We start from the raw sequence: 16,828 nt of genomic DNA, 5'->3' as shown, positions 1-16,828 counted from the left end.
CAAGCACAAGCACAAGCACAAGCCCAAGCCCAAAACCCAAGCCCAAGCCCAAAACCCAAGCCCAAGCCCAAGCACAAGCACAAGCACAAGCCCAATCAGAAGCCCAAGCACAAGGTAGAGGTTGAAGAAATCCATGAAAGCAGTTCGAGAACGATGGACTTCATAAGCTCTCCGACAAAATGCTCTTTGGTTTTGGTCCTTTGTTATTTGGTCCTTGGTGGAAATTTAGGTAGTTATGGAAATAGAAAAATGTCGCTAAAATATATCAAAATCTAATTCTCTCGTTTTAACTAAGGGGATTTCGTACAATTTCTTAGACTGTGATAACTGAAATATTTGAAAACATACTCATTTTATAACGATCGATAATCTTACCATCAAGAAATCATTCCGTTATTATACTATCCATAATTTATATTTATAGGAGTAATTACCATTACCATAGGTGAAGGGATTATGTTGGAAAAAAAAAAGACTATGTGTTGAACATGATTAGTTAGAATAAAAAATACAAGAAGGCGTATTTGATAAAAATCCTAAATTCAATTATCAAAGCCAACTACGCTATCTCGATCTTGTATTCTTGTTTGTTTATTCCTATTCCCAAACTAAGAGTAATAGGAGGAATACTTTGTTTATTTTTGAAGAAATTACCAGGATCAACCATGCTCTTTACTTTCACTAATCTCTCGAAGTTGTTCTTGAAGTATTTCCTACCCCAAGCCTTAGCTTTGGAGTAACTCATAGCTTCACCGTTCTTGTAATGACCCAAATCAAGATCACCATAGTTGAGATATGCAGTTCTTGGAAACTTTGTAACATAACTACCCATATACTCATACAACCTTCTCAACCAATTGACATGCTTTTCCGATTCACTTTCGTCAAACCACTTTACCATGTATAGAATATTGTAAATATTTCCAACTCTATGTGGAAAAGGAATTTCAGATTCCGAAATCTCCTTCATCCTTCCACCATAAGGAGTTAAAAACACCGAAAGCGAATCTCCTTCTAACAATATTTCCCATAGCTTTTCGAGACCATCTTTTGGTATTGGTACCTTTACATGATCTGATTTCACCTTCATGAAAGCCTTGGACAAAGGATCTCTATATAGTAAAAATTCTAAAGGAGTACCTGGTGCTATAGAATATAGACGAGATTCAATCCAACTCATTTCAATGCACTTCTCAGCTTTCAACCCCAATTCGGGGAAGCTTTGTTCTATAATGTGGAGGAGTTTGGTAGTTTCACCAAGAAACACGACGGAGAATGCAGCTTGTACCGTTCTTTCCCGTGATCGGTTATTAGCATTAACTAAAGTAAATGTTAGACCAATATAGAGATCTTTGTCGAGCTTATCAGCAACGAACTGCCACCTATGAACAAGATCGGTTGCACCTTGTTCTAATGTTCGGTCGATGGTAGCAATGGTTACAACTGGTGGAACAGGAACCAACTTGATTTTCCACGAAAGAATGACACCGAAACTCGCCCCTCCCCCTCCTCTAATTGCCCAAAATAGATCTTTCCCCATTGTTTCTTTGTTCAAAATTTTGCCATCAACATTGACAATTTTAGCATCAATGACAAGATCAGCTGAAAGCCCATATTTCCGGACCAAAGTACCAAGCCCACCACCACTGAAATGCCCACCAACACCAACAGTAGGAGCAAACCCAGCTGGGAAGCCAAGGGTTTTGCTCTTCTCTGCTATTCTATAATAAACTTCACCAATGGAAGCTCCTGCTTCAACCCAAGCATTGCTATTTTCCACGTCAACGACGATGTTCCGAAAATTGACGAAATCGATAAGGACGAACGGGTTATCGGATATATACGAGAGACCTTCCACGTCATGACCTCCGCTCCGAGTTTTTAGATCTAATCCAGTTTTTTTGGAGCAAATAACAGCAGCTTGAACATGGGACTCATGGGAAGGTGTAATTATGAAGAGAGGTTTTGGTGAAGTTGGCTGCATGAATCTGAGGTTTCTAGCAGAGGAATGTAAAATGTTCAAGTAAGAAGAGTTGGTTTGGGTGTAAAAAGGGATTGGGTTGTTCTTGGGTATGTGAACAAAGGAAGAAATAAGGCACTGAAGAAAGTGATCTTGAATTGAACTTGATGAAATAGTTGAGAATTGGAGGAAGAATAACAAGAAAGGAAGTATGGGAAGTATTTTGGAGATTCTTGACCTTGAAATGCCCATTCTTTTTAATCTCTTACTCTTTCTTGTTTCTTGATTAGAATTATGAGATATTCCTAATGGTATAGATGTCTTAAGTTGAAAACTCATCAGAGTTGAAATAGACATGAATTTAGGGAAATGCTTTCAGTGATAGCCTGATAGTTAGAAGTTGACTTAAAAAAACCTATGTGGCATCTTGTTTACCATATAATTCCATCACTTGTCTTTTAAATCTCAATTATTTAAAATGGAAGGTAAAGATTGTACATTTAGTGATTCTACCTTATTGTAAAATTTCTTTACTCTAGAGTATATTTTTCCAGTTGTTCGAGATAATCACTCTAAGTGGTATCTGATTTGACTTCTTTCTTAGCATCGTACTCTTATGGATTGTTTTTCTTCTTAATTATTTAAAATGAGAAAGTACGATTTGTATCATCAGTGTTCAGTAAAACTTTGCATTACTATTCTATTTCATAGCGATATTTCACGTAATATATTTCTATTTTTACATAGCATAATACAATGTGATAAATATCTTCTTCAAATCTTGTTATGATTAAAAGAATATACTATAATAACTGGCATTCTAGAACAATTTCAATTATGGATTCTCTTAGTAAGTCATTAATTCCTTCTATAGCTAGAAAGATCTTGAAGATGGTAGTTAAATGTAAATTTATGAATAAAGTTATATAAATGTTAAAAAAACCCTTGAATTATTATATTATACTCTTCAATTATTGAACCCCCTCCACTTTTATTCTCTTCTCAATAAGATCCTTCCATCCTTTATCTTCATTTATCCTTATCTTCGGTCGTGACACTATTCTGTCTTCACTTTCGTCCTCATGACCTCAACCCTACCTCCCCCCTCATCTTCATCTTCTGTTACCATGAATTACCACCATCACGACCATCGTAACCACCATCTTTGTCGATTCTATATGCTCTCTTCCTTGGACATAGAGAGAATTTCGGAGGTTCAAAAGTATTAATCCAAATGCAATGAAGTTACTTTGGTCAACCTAGATTGACAAACTTCTTAGAAAAGTTTACCGTCCATCAAACATTCTTTATATGTGTAGAGCCCACATCTTTCTTTAAATAGATTTAAGTGTGTGTCACATGAATGAAATTTTAAATTCTTTTAATTGTCATTGTTACCAAATATAAAAAGGGTTATTTCCCATATGGCCCTTTACTTTGTGACCAGCTTCCCGCCTGGCCCCCCACTTTACGAGAAATACTCATATCCCTTCCGTTATAACACCGTTACTCTCTCTTCCAACATGTTTTCTCTCTCTGCCACCTCGTCAAAACCAGCCACCTCATCACCTTCTCCGGCAAGGTCGCCGGCCGGCCAAATTTCCGGCCGGCGACCTTCAAATATAAAAAAAAAAAAAATTTCTTTTTTTCTCTCTCTTCTCTCTCTCTCTAAAAAAAAAAAAAAAATTTTTTTAATTCTCTCTTCTTCTTCTTCTTCTTCTCTTCTCTCTCTCTTCTTCTTCTTTCTCTATCTCTTTCCCCCCTCTCTCTATTCTCTCTCTCTCTCGACCTCCGGCGACTACGCCGGAGGTCGAGAGAGAGGGGGGAAAGAGAGAGAGAAAGAAGAAGAAGAAGAGAGGGAGGAGAGAGAAGAGAGAGAAAAAAAGAAATTTTTTTTTTTTTTATATTTGAAGGTCGCCGGTCGGCGACCTTGCCGGAGAAGGTGATGAGGTGGCTGGTTTTGACGAGGTGGCAGAGAGAGAAAACATGTTGGAGGAGAGAGAAAAAAAATGGAAGAGAGAGAGTAACGGTGTTATAACGGAAGGGGGCCATATGGGTATTTCTCGTAAAGTGGGGGGCCAGGCGGGAAGTTGGTCACAAAGTAGGGGGCCATATGGGAAATAACCCATATAAAAAAGAAATTAGTTCTCTTATTCTTTTCACTTGAGAATTTGTTCCAAAGAAAGATATCCCTCCAATATTGTCTTTTTCTCTTAAAATTAATAGAATCTCTTTTCCGACAAAGATTTGAGTATAACTAAGAAGTAAGAAACGATACCATTTTTTAACATCACTAACCGTTATTTCTTAACACCATAGTGCTATTCAGGATAGAAGCTAATACCTAAGACAAGATGACAAGGTTTAAATTTATTTAGTACATATACTACCGGTTATGTTTGTGAAAAAAAAAATACTTAACATGTGAATACGACATATAATATCTCAAATCACAACTTGGACCACACTGACAAGAAAGATGCAGGCATAAGAACAAACTAAACGAGGCATAATTGATCTAAATCGCATACCTAATATCTAGGCTTCCTCATAGACTTGTTTGTTCGTCGTTGTACCTAAACTAAGACTAATTGGAGGGATGCTCTGTTTGTTCTTGAAGAAATTACCAGGATCAACCATGCTCTTCACTTTCACTAATCTTTCAAAGTTGTTCTTGAAGTATTTCCTACCCCAAGTCTTAGCCTTGGAGTAACTAATCGCCTCGCCGTTCTTGTAATGACCTAAATCAAGATCATTGTAGTTGAGATACGCCGTTCTTGGAGATTTAGAAACATAGCCACCCATATATTCGTACAACTTTCTCGACCAATCAATATGCTTCTCAGATTCACTTTCGTCGAACCAATTCACCATGTATAGAATATTGTATATGTTTCCAACTCTATGAGGGAAAGGAATTGCAGATTCTGAAATCTCATTCATCCTCCCACCAAAGGGAGTCCATAACAACACAGGCATATCTTCTTCTAACAATATTTTCCATAGTCCTTCGAGCCCATTTTTCGATATTGGTACTTGTACATGGTCTGACTTCACCTTCAAGAAAATCTTCGACACTGGATCTCTATATAGTAAAAATTCTAAAGGAGATCCTGGTGCTAAAAAGTAGATATGAGATTCAACCCAACTCATTTCAGTACATTTATCGGCTTTCAAACCCAACTCAGGGAAGCTCTCTTCCATAATTTGAATGAGTTTGGTAGTTCCACCAAGAAACAAGATGGAAAATTCAGCTTGTACCGTCTTTTCCCCTACTCGGTTGTATGCTAAAGTAAACTTTAAACCGATATAAAGATCTTTGACAAGCTTATCAGCAACAAACTGCCACCTATGAACAAGGTCGCTTGCCCCTTCTTCTAGTGTGCGACCGATGTTAGCGACAGTTACAAGAGGGGGAACGGGAACCAACTTGATTTTCCACGAAAGAATGACCCCGAAACTCGGACCTCCTCCTCTAATAGCCCAAAATAGGTCTTTCCCCATAGTTTCTCTGTTCAAAATTTTCCCATCAACATTGACAATTTGAGCATCAATGACAAGATCAGCTGAAAGCCCATATTTTCGGTTCAAAGTACCAAGCCCACCACCACTGAAATGCCCACCAACACCAACAGTAGGAGCAACCCCAGCAGGGAAGCCAAGGGTTTTGCTTTTCTCTGCTATTCTATAGTAAACTTCACCAATGGAGGCTCCTGCTTGAACCCATGCATTACTATTCTCCACGTCAACAACGATGTTCCGAAAATTGACGAAATCGACCAGGACGAATGGATTATCGGATATATACGAGAGACCTTCCACGTCATGGCCTCCGCTTCGAACTCTAAGGTCTAATCCAAGTTTCTTGGAGCAAATAACAGCTGCTTGAACATGAGATTCATGAGAAGGTGTAATTATAAATAGTGGTTTTGGTGAAGATGGTTTCAAGAATCTGAGGTTTCTTGCTGAGGATTGTAAAATGGGTAAGTAAGATGAATTGCTTTGGGTGTATAAAGGGATTGGATTGTTCTTGGGTTGGTGGACAGAGGAAGTAACAAGGCATTGAAGAAAGTGATTATCACCATTGTTATCATGAATTGAACTTGAACAAATGGTCGTTGAGAAAAGGAAGAAGAAGTAGAAGAAAGAAAGTATTTTTGAGATTATTGATCTTGAATTCTCCATTTCTTGATCTTTTACTCTTAATTCTTTGTTTCTTGAGATGGATTATGTAATTCAAAATGATCATATTTATAATGCCTATACAAATGAATTTTTAAAAATAAATGTGATTCACAGATTATCATTATTTTTTAAGAAAATCAAAAAAGTCTATACCAAATCCTGTTGTCATTGGCATTCTAGAAACATATTCTAAATCATTATGTTACATTTTTATGAAAAAGAAATGTGAACCAGCTATATGTTATTATTATGTTAAGAAGGCAGGTATAGAGTCTATGAGGAAAAACAGACTCCTTTTGTGTTGAAAACAGAGTAAGTGTGAATCACATTACTAATAATGTAAGAGTCAGTGGCTCTTTTTGTATTATTATTATACTGTTATTATTACCAACTACAAAAAGAAATAGATTTTTCACTAGGATTGTATAACATTATTTAATGGGAAGTTGGTATCCTCGTGTTACAGTTTATTTGTTCTTTCCTAATAGATACTAGATAATATACGTTGGTATCCTCTTGTTACTTCCAGATTTATCTAATGTAATTTATAGATGCTAAAAAAATTTAAAAGGTAGTTTGTTTCACCCTCTGCCAATCGTTCTGAATAATAGTTTGTCTATTGTTCTACAAAGTTCTTTTTTATAGGCTTTAGTATAATGTCACGGTAGTAATGTGCTTATTTCATCCTTACTATACATATGCTTTATTTCAAATACGAGGATGCAATCTACATGGTTTATTTCTAAAGCCTCTCACATTAAGCTTGGTAGCAAATACACTATCTTATATACTAAAACACCTCGGTCAATTATGAGAGAGATAAGTCTGGTCATCCGTTTTTTGTTGAGAATTTGATAAAGATCAAATTTAAGGAAAGAAATTTTCGTTTTCAACAGTTTCTAACCCTTTAAATAACTTCGAGAACAACCAAAGGTTATTTAAGTCATATCCACATACAAAATGTTGGAGATAAATTCTTTGATTTTAATTGTAGTTTAAATTTATTTTCTTCCTTCGCAGAGGCGACTAAAACTCTTATCGCGTGACTAAAACCATGGGCGGAGGTACTTGGAGACCATTCCTGGCTGCAGCCAGGGATGGTTTTCCCAAGTATCTCTAGATAATAGTCATTAAGAAACATGCAGCCAGGGAGTTTTATTATGCATCTCAAAGATGGTAGTCATTAGGTAACAAATAGCTTAGTGGTGAAGCACTTACTTGACACACTTCAGGTTTTGAGTTCAAATCCCACCTTAGTTCAACAAAAAAAAAGTTCAAATCCCACCCAAGTGCACTCATTAGTTTTCTTAGATTTGTGCTCTCAAATTTCAATTTTTTCTTATAAGAAAGTGTTTCTACACTTATAACTAATCATTTTACCAGTTCTATTATTTCAAATAATATTAATGGTGATTAAAGTTGTAGTTTACTGATTGAAAATTTGATTTGTGTCCGGAATTTCAACTCTCACAAGATACGATTTTATTCCATAATTTAAATGAGTAAATACTAATCACTAGTATATATTTACATTGTAACATTTACTAAGATCAGTCAAGATTAATAAAAATAGTATATTCGCAGAGAGATGTGTGAAGATCAATTTTGTCAACTTTCAGTTTTGCTCCCGCTGCTTTGGTTCTTTTACGCTTTAATTTGAACTATATGCCGCTAATGAAATAAGACTATACTACATTTACAATGGATTCGTAAGGATGACAAATTACATTAGCGATAATCTCAGTAGTTTAAATCATTGTTAAGAAATTCATTAATCATTATTCTTGGGGTTAATAAAAGTTTTGGCGTTCTAAATCAATATCGACTGACTTTTGGCGAGAAATATTTGGATACACGCTCGTTAATTAACTTAGTTAACCAATTATAAGTGTACTAAACTTACGTCTTCAAACAAGAGATCCACGAAAACAAAAGACATCTTTTCTACCATTTATTTTATAGCAATTATAGGCTAGTCAGGTGTGATTTCAAATCCTGGCTCCGCCCTTGACTAAAACCCTCCATGACGGTTCACCTCAGACCCTGGCCGTAGAGATAGACTATGAAAGAGATAGAGGTTTGATGTGGTGTGAAAATGTCACATTTAGGTCACTTAACTTTGATGAGTTAGTTCTTTTCGAGTCTTATTTCTAATTATTTATGTGTTTTTATTGCTACGTAGTTTATTTGTGGTTTGGCGTGTAATTCGGAATAAAGAGAGCAAATTATCACATTTTCATCTTATGCGGCAAAAGGGAAGAAAAGAGCACCAGGGGTATTTTGGTCATTTTGGTCAAAATCAGAAGTCAAACAACAAGTGAAGTCAATGACGAGTCCGACGGTGAAAACGGAAGTTGATTCGGAGTTCGGACGGGGAAGTTGTGGAAGAAAGAAGTCGAGGTTCGGTCTTAAAACAAAGATTCTATGAAGGCACCCCCCTTGATTTCCAAGTGAAGATTAAAGCCCAAGTCTAAAACCCAAGAGCCTAGATATGAAGGAACAAAACCCAAGCCCAAAGAAGATGAAAGAAGGAAGAGATTTTGGAGGCACCCTCTTTATGGACTCAAGTTTGAGTCAAAGTCAAGTCTTGACTAAGTCTAGGGTTTGAGTAAAAAGAGAGGGTCAAGACACTATTCATCTTCTTCATCAATTGAACAACCAAGCTAACAAGAGGAGTGAGGAAGAGGAGGCTAGGTTTTGTTTGTTCTTGAGGGCTTTCTAGGGTTTGGATTTGAAGAGAGAGGAAGAGAAGAAGGAGAGGTCGGCCAAGCTAGGCCGGCCAACACATGAGGCCGGCCTAGTCTTGGCCGGAAGAGCAAGGTTGCGGCTGTTAGAGAACAGCATCTCGAGCTCCATTGGAGCAGCTCGGGCAGGAGCACTCAAGCACGGGACGAGCACGGGACTAGCACGGCAACAGCACACACCAACAAGAACAGCACGGGCTGTTCTTCACGGGACAGTGAGCTGCTCCGAGCAACAGCTTCTTCACGGGACGAGCTGTACTTCGCACGGGATGGCTGCTCCATAGCTCGGGACAGCACGGACCTTGCACGGGACGCGGCTACTAGCTGGAGGATGCTCGGGTTTGCTACATTTGGCCGGATTTTGAGTTGGCCTGAATTCCCCTTTCTTTGGCCGGATTTTTCATGGTGTTCCGGCCACTTTTTTGGCCGGAAACCATAGGGCTCTTACTCCACATGTCATGGCCTTGCTACCCCTTGTGTTCGATTTGATTTTTGGTTGAAATTGCTTAGAGAGAGAAAGCTTGGTGAAGCTTTAATGGAGGTTGTGTTCTAAATGGAGAAGATGATGGTGGTCGCTATGGGGAACCCAAAATTTGCTAAGGGGAGATCGGCTGAACCTTATCTACTCATATTTTCCGACGAACCTAGCCTCGAACTACATCGAAAAAGGGGGATTTCTCATCATCTTCTTTTCATTTATTACTTATCACCATGTTTAGCTAAATCAAGTGTGTCGAGTATATGGATGAAATGTGATGAATTTGTGATTATGTTTGATATGATTTAATGTTTTGATAATAAATTGATGTTCTCTTATTTTGATTACTTGTTTCAATCGTTTTTCATGTGTCTTATCAAGTACTTCGCATAGTTAATCGATTAGGCAAAGTGATCAATATCGATCGTAGTCTAGATTCAAATTTCATGTGTCTTGTCATGCACTTCACATAGTTAGGCGACTAGACGACACATTCGATGATTCGGTTTTCATCGTTTAGGAAGTTTGTTTGACTAAGTATTATCTCCGGACATACGTAGTGCTTATGAACGTCCACCTTAGGAATCGAGACTAGATTTACATCAATCCATTCGATTGGACCGTACATAGTTATAGGTTTATTATCATGGATTCCCGGACTTCGACACCTCGCTCACTTATTTGTCTTTCGACTTTTGTTGCTTCCCGACTCTTGTTTCTCCGAACTCTTCTCTCAAATCTCTCTCGCCCTCTTACATTGATATTTTAGTTTGTTTTACTTGCTTTCTTCTTTGTTGCTTATTCGATTATAAACCTCACATTACTTTCTTTTATTTCCGCTTTTGTTTAAGTAAGCCTTTAATATCTAGACCGAGGGATAAGACCCTTCGATATCCAAACTACCTTCCTATCCTTGGATCGATCCCGGCTTTGCCGGATTACTACTTGATACCTCCGCTTGGGTGTGCAACCTTTTCGGGTGCATCAAGGTTGATGGATGTCCATAGTGGTGATCAGCCGAGAGGGTGATCGGTCATGATGAAAAACTGCCCTCTAATATAATAAAGTTAATTTAGTTAAACTAGACCGACTAATTTTTTCGAAGTTTTCCATCCCTTAAAGTAACTCCAATCTTGGAGGGGATGAGCCCCCAAAAACCACTTTTCTTTAACATAATTAAATCAAAGCGCTCTACATCAAAAATCAACTCTAACCGTGAGGGGGTTCAGGCCAAAAAATTGTGCATGTATCAAACACGTGTGTGGGAAAAATGTGTGTGATTTACAACTCCTTAACGTACGCTCTCAGACCGCCAATATATTATATTCATCGGATATTTTTCCAAATAACTTCAAATTTTTTTTATTTCTCCCAGTCACCGTATCATATGTGAGTTTCAAATAACAATAAACAAGTAAAACATCTTCTTCTTGTGTATACGACACCCGTGGAATTTTTGTGGTCCTAGTCGGGTCATAAACACCATCAAATGTTGAGGAGATATGTAGTGGTGTTTGTTCGGTGTCATCATTTCCCTAATTCAACAGACGGAAAATTAAGAGACATCAATTCCATAAACCTTTCGTCGAACATTTTTTGCACATCTTGAGGATCTGTTATATGAAGAAACAGTTAAAATAAGAGAGAATGAGAAAATTATAGAAGAGATAAAAAGAAAATGCAAAAAAATAAGAGAAAAATGAGTGTGCGAGTTAAGTACGAGTTGGTTCTCTATTCATAGGGGAACCAACCCAATTTGCACCTTTGATGAGCCCCTCCACATGACTGTTAAGAGCCCCAACGGTCATGTGGGAATCGGCTTTAAAGGGACTCAATCGACTCTACAAGAGAAAAATGAGTTTGAGAGTTAAGTAGAGTGGATTGAGCTCCTCTTTGGGTTTGAGCTTCAGTTTAACCCCTAGAGGAGACAGTTGGAGGGGTTGAATTTTGGGCCTCAACGGCTCACCCCCTTAGGATTAGAGTTTTTTTTTTTTTAGAATTCGACTACGATGTACGTTAGTCGTTACAAGACATTGATACATCATGAAGATGTGATGAGCACGATAACCGCCTAATTTAAACCATGAATGAAAGAGGCCTAAAGCCTAAAAACATGAAAGAGACCTAAAGCCTGAAAACATGAAAGAAGCCTAAAGCCCGACAAATTTATGACATACTTTATTTATAGCCTAAATTACATGGGATAAATCTTGATGGCAAACTGGTTCCACCGAGACTCGATCCCACGACCTCATGGGCTTAAGAGGGGTGTCCAACCTCAAGGCAAACTGTTTCTACCGAGACTCGATCCCACGTCCTCTTAGGCGATATCGGTTGGCCCCAAAGCATCTCCCTTAGTAGACCGGCCCTTCCCTAACATTACAGGTTAGCCGTGTTCAGATAGAAAACAGTTTACCTCCCATACAAAAGCAGATCCGTCATTAGCAGATAGCCAAGCCAAGAGCAAAACCTAATAACCTAGAGAGAGAGAGAGAAAGAACGATTTATATCTTCTAGTAATCGATTCTTTCTGTAATGGCGTCGTCTATACTATCTTCATTCAAGTACTCAGATAGTCTAGTAGTTGTTGGAATCTCAATTTGCACAGCTTTTCTTTGTGAAGCAATTTCATGGCTACTCATCTACAGAACAAATTCTTACAAATCTCTCCGTTCAACAATCGACAAAGCTTCTAAGAAACTAGAAACCATGAAAACAATTGAACCTAAAGCTTATACAAAGAAATCAAAAACTAAAAAGATCGATCGTGTTGAGACTAGTCTTAAAGAATCAAGTCGTGATCTTTCTCTCTCTAAAATCAAATCTGGAGCTGTTGTTGCTCTTGTTCTTTTCGTTGTTTTTGGATTCTTGAATTCTCTTTTTGAAGGCAAATCTATAGCTAAATTACCTTTCTCACCTGCTAATATTGTTCAGAAGATGAGTCATAGAGGTATTCCTGGTGATGATCCAACTGATTGTTCAATGGCTTTCTTGTATTTCCTTTGCTCTATTAGTATTCGTACGAATCTACAAAAATTTCTAGGGTTTGCTCCTCCGAGAGGTGCTGCTGGAGCTGGACTTTTCCCAATGCCCGATCCGAAAACAGCTTAACTCGATTTCAGCCCCCGGTGAGGATTTAGGTAATCGGTGGTGATCTCTTTTTTTTTTTTAGGGTTTATATTTTGATAATTGACTTGTTAATCGCGTTTTAACACGCTATTTGTACAAGTACTCTGAGTAGCAATTGTGGATACATTGTGGTTTCTAATTCATGATTTAATGCATATTATGGTTTGTGTTATTGGTTTGATTCAGAATCATTATGGAGTAATTGATGAAATCATGAAATACATCTAAACTTAATTGAAATCATTAACCTAGTACTGATATTCTATTGATGTAGTTTAATTAGATGAAAGAGGTTTATAACTAGTTTGAACACATGATTAAGTGAGAATTAGTGTAGTGTTTGTTCATGAGACTTTATTGGAATATCAAAATTCATATAGGATAAAGTTTACAAGAATATCAACCTCTGTCGATTATCATCACCCAATGTGGAGAGGGCAAGGTTTATCATCTTCGAGTTGCAACCCTATATGTTATGAGAGCTAGAAATTTAGCCCTAGAAGTTCTTTGGAGCGAGAGATTCGTAGATAAATAACTTTCGCTATAGTTAGTATGTCGTGTTCAGTGTTCTTCTATGTCTTCTCACTATAAGAGATCCTTGGGTTTATATGTTACCATATTTCCGATAAGAAGGCAAAAAAGTTACTCCATAATTTTCTTGATCGGCTTTCAAATGTAACCTTTCCAACCTATCTCTGTTGATTTTCGATAGTTGAGTAGTTTTATGAAATGGATCCAAAGCTTCAACGAGAATACACACCCAATTAGGATGCCTGCTATATACCCTTTCTAGTTCGTTTGGTCATGTTAGGATTTTATGATAGTTACAAGAAGCTAGAGTTCAGTTCTAGGGGTGCATTTTGGTGACCCCAAATTCCCAGTCTTTAAATGCTATTCGTTACTTTGGGTTAGAGTCAAATTGTGACATACGAAACTAGGATTTAGTTCTAGTTTTTTCTGCAGTCAATGCCATAGGTATTTTGTTCTATTTAAAGTTTGAAGCTTGTTCTATTTATATTTACAATTGTTGGATAAAGGCTCTGCTAGAGAGTTTGGTGTTTAAGTTTCGCCATTAAGTTAAGTCTAGGACTAGATAAAGTTGTTGGTAAATGCTATTGGGTTTAATGATAAATTCCCGAAATGTTAAGAGTGTAATTGGCATCTGCCGATTATAGTTAGGTTCCAGGAGCCAGGGAGAGAGGGAGGCTGTTCATCTGGAACATATCTGAATTTCTCTCTTTAAGGGAGTCTCCTTTTATTCCAGCCCTCAGCGGAGTTGCAGATTGATTATATTCTACGATATAGAGATGGAGCAAATGCTAACTCTTCTTGGGAGATTTGTCAGAGTTGAAGTTAGTTACAGTAAGATTGGGATCGACTGCGTGTAAGAAACATCCAAATAGCATTTTCTTTCTACTCTTCGTACTGTGTTTTGTTCTCGAGTGTCACTTGAATTGGCAAGACTGGGGAAGATAAATGTCACTAGATAGCTCAGTAAAGTATGGGACAAAGAGCTCTATTAGGAGTTCCATGTAGCTGGAGCTCTACTCCTCTTTTCCTCTGTACTTCTTTGCTCTTTTAGAGCTGCATGAGTTGTTTACAGAGAGAGCTTATCATGTTAGTGGAGTTGGCAAGAAACCAAACCAATTCCCTCAATTCTCTTCTTTAACTCTAATTCTTATTAATGGAGCTCAAATTTGTTTAGTTCTCTTACTCTCAAAAGGTGCACGAAATTTAAAAGCGGCTTTTACAACCACAATTTCTCAGCCGAGGTGTATATATATGGTTGGTTCGAGAAAGAGCTAACATCTAGTGTCTCCGTGACTTGGTCCGCTTCGATTCTCACCTCTAACATGCCTCGATTCCTCTCTCGAGTTCTTTTTTGTGCGTTACGATTAAAAATGAGATTGAGATCAGAAAGATACACATGGTACCACCCCAAGAAAGAACAAGTTTACATGACCCACCTCTTGGACTCCCAGTTGAACCGCCTGTGAGAGAAACAAAGATTTCTCTCTCCACGAAGAAAAAAATGGAGTAGCTTTTATGCCTCCACATTAGGTTGTGGAGTAATATATTGATCACATGCGAAGGGCAATTTCGTAAATTATTAACAATGAATCCTCAAAACCCTAGCATAAACGGTTATAAATATAGTAATACCTCAAATGTTTTCTTCATCTCTTTGCCGTTCTTCTATTCTCAAGTTTAATTTTATCTCTTCCCTAACGGGGAAACATAATAGTAGGAAGGTTGTGGTTCTCCTCTCCATAAATTCTGTCATTCTCAGATCTAACTCATAGGTCTGACTGGTATTAATTCTTAATCTATTTCGTATGGTTAAATTTGTTAGATATTTTGTTGGATAGATTGCTCGATGATGATGATTTGCTTTAACCACACTGAATAAAGAATCCTTCTTTAGAGGAATAAATAAAACTTTGTTTATAATATCTAATTTACTCTGATGTTTAGTGGTTTAGGCTAATGATTCTATTAATCAAAGGTTTAATCTCAGTTGTTTTAATATTTTTATAACAACAGTTTGGGATTTTTCTTTTGATTAGTGGGTGAAGTCTTCTTTTAAGCATCAAAGTTTGATTTTTATGAATGGAGTTTGTAAGGCGCAAGATTAACGGAGTGAAGGTCAAAACAAACTTCTTCTTTTAAGCATCCTAGAGTTTGTTTTGACCTTCACTGAATAAAGAGTTCTTCATTTTACTCATCACTCCGTTAATATTCATCCTAGAGATTCCAACCATAAATGCCTGCCATTTACAAGTAGTTTCCCTAAAAAAATATGTTAGACTCGTCCTAATATGGAGTTCCTTAACAAATATCTAGTCGGGAAGTGAAGGGAAGGAAGAAATCTAAAACGCACCTCCTTATAATGGCCATGTTTGTAGGAACAGTTGTTCCAGCTCCATTCATCACACAAAGCTTGGGAAACTACATTATCAACAAAAATAATATAGGAAATAGGAATTTCATAATGAACTAATTAAAAAAGAATAGCTTAAAGACTACATAACAATGAGTCTGTGATATAGAATAGTCGGATGTTGTCAGAATGATACTTGATCTTTTACCTCATTTGAACATTTTTGCAACACAATTTGAGAGAAAAATGGATCAACATTCTAAAATCTACAAAAATCTTAAATTTTCTATGATGAAAGAATTTTAATAAAGAAATATTAAATCATGGAGATTTACAGTAATATCTAAAGAATAAGAAAGATCAAATAAAACCCTAAGATTGAGTTGAAATCTTTTTTTAAATTATATACCAGTTTTTTGCTAGTTAAATAGTAGCTTCATTCCACCATTGAAGCATGTTTTTACCAAGCTTCCCTGCAAAAGACATGGAAATTCTGAAAAGAAATTAAGAGTCAAGTTAGAGAGATAAAGAGGAAGCCTGCGAACCTAGAATAAGCTGAACAAATGATCCACTCCAATCTTGATTCCAAGTTTGAATTTACCCTAATAACACTCTCCATGATTTATTACAATCAAGGAAGAAACAACACTAACCCAATCAATTGAGATGATTTTCAACAACTCAGTTTCAGGGAGTAAAAGGATAAGGAACAGTTAGAAGAAAGAATGTTTATGAGGGTAAATGAAAGGGTGTATTAATGGTGTCTATGTGCATCAATTTGATAACGGAAGGAGGAGGACGAAATCGATCGACATACATTATTTCATGGACCAGAGGAGCATCGAGAGGATGAGCTGATAGGCAGTAAATGGGATTTGGGCGTTTCCTTTCAGAGGAACTAATAGGCAGTAAATGGAGAGAGAGATAAAGCTTTTCTCAATAATCAGGCACATAGAATCAACTTATCAACATAATATAGATTAGAAATGATGGGGTTCAACCGTCCAGATTCATTCACTTGTTTACTTTCTTGTATAAGTGGGTGAACTAATTTTCAATTTATAAGGTAGGTAATAGATCTAACCACCAACATTTGATGAAAAACGCAATAAACGGCCAGATTTATCTTTCGATTTGTCCCAGTCAGCACAAAACATTGTGTTTTGTTATATAGATCTATAAACGTTTATTTTTCAGATAATGAGATTTCTTTTTAATAGTAGTTGACTTAAAAGACATGTGAAAATAAAGATATAGTGTCAAAAAATAATTACATTTGCAACATCTTTGTTTCATTCTTATCTCACTTGTTAAATTAGACTTGGATTTACCAAAGCTTATAAAAGGTCTCTCTCCCTTGTCATCTTACACTTTTAGATATCAACTAATCTTTGTTTTTCATTTTCTTATTTTGGTTCCGTTTTCTTCATTATACTTCCTCACTTCTGCTG

General features: G+C 36.9%; 1 long non-coding RNA gene and 3 pseudogenes across 4 annotated transcripts; 1 reads left to right on the top strand and 3 right to left on the bottom strand.

Annotated features, from left to right (window-relative positions):
* Positions 1–265: 265 nt before the first annotated feature.
* On the bottom strand, positions 266–2,334 carry LOC147563657 (tetrahydroberberine oxidase pseudogene; annotated as a pseudogene). Its single transcript, XR_015224963.1, has one exon. The product of XR_015224963.1 is annotated as a tetrahydroberberine oxidase pseudogene (transcript).
* Positions 2,335–4,249: 1,915 nt separating this feature from the next.
* On the bottom strand, positions 4,250–6,217 carry LOC147563656 (tetrahydroberberine oxidase pseudogene; annotated as a pseudogene). The gene has a single exon (XR_015236607.1). The product of XR_015236607.1 is annotated as a tetrahydroberberine oxidase pseudogene (transcript).
* Positions 6,218–11,355: 5,138 nt separating this feature from the next.
* Positions 11,356–12,668, top strand: LOC147563655 (uncharacterized; annotated as a pseudogene). The gene has a single exon (XR_015224961.1). The product of XR_015224961.1 is annotated as an uncharacterized LOC147563655 (transcript).
* Positions 12,669–15,208: 2,540 nt separating this feature from the next.
* LOC147563654 (uncharacterized) lies at positions 15,209–16,318 on the bottom strand. The gene is made up of 4 exons (XR_015224962.1): positions 15,923–16,318; positions 15,787–15,850; positions 15,378–15,445; positions 15,209–15,264 (listed from the first exon to the last, which is right to left on the bottom strand). It is a non-coding gene; the product is annotated as an uncharacterized LOC147563654 (long non-coding RNA).
* Between the last annotated feature and the right edge of the window lie 510 nt (positions 16,319–16,828).

The sequence above is a fragment of the Eschscholzia californica genome, unplaced genomic scaffold, assembly GCF_041429995.1.
Source record: "Eschscholzia californica isolate CP2 unplaced genomic scaffold, dmEscCali1.0.p SCAF_1, whole genome shotgun sequence".
Lineage (NCBI taxonomy): Eukaryota > Viridiplantae > Streptophyta > Magnoliopsida > Ranunculales > Papaveraceae > Eschscholzia > Eschscholzia californica.
This window is presented reverse-complemented; position numbering and strand designations above follow the sequence as displayed.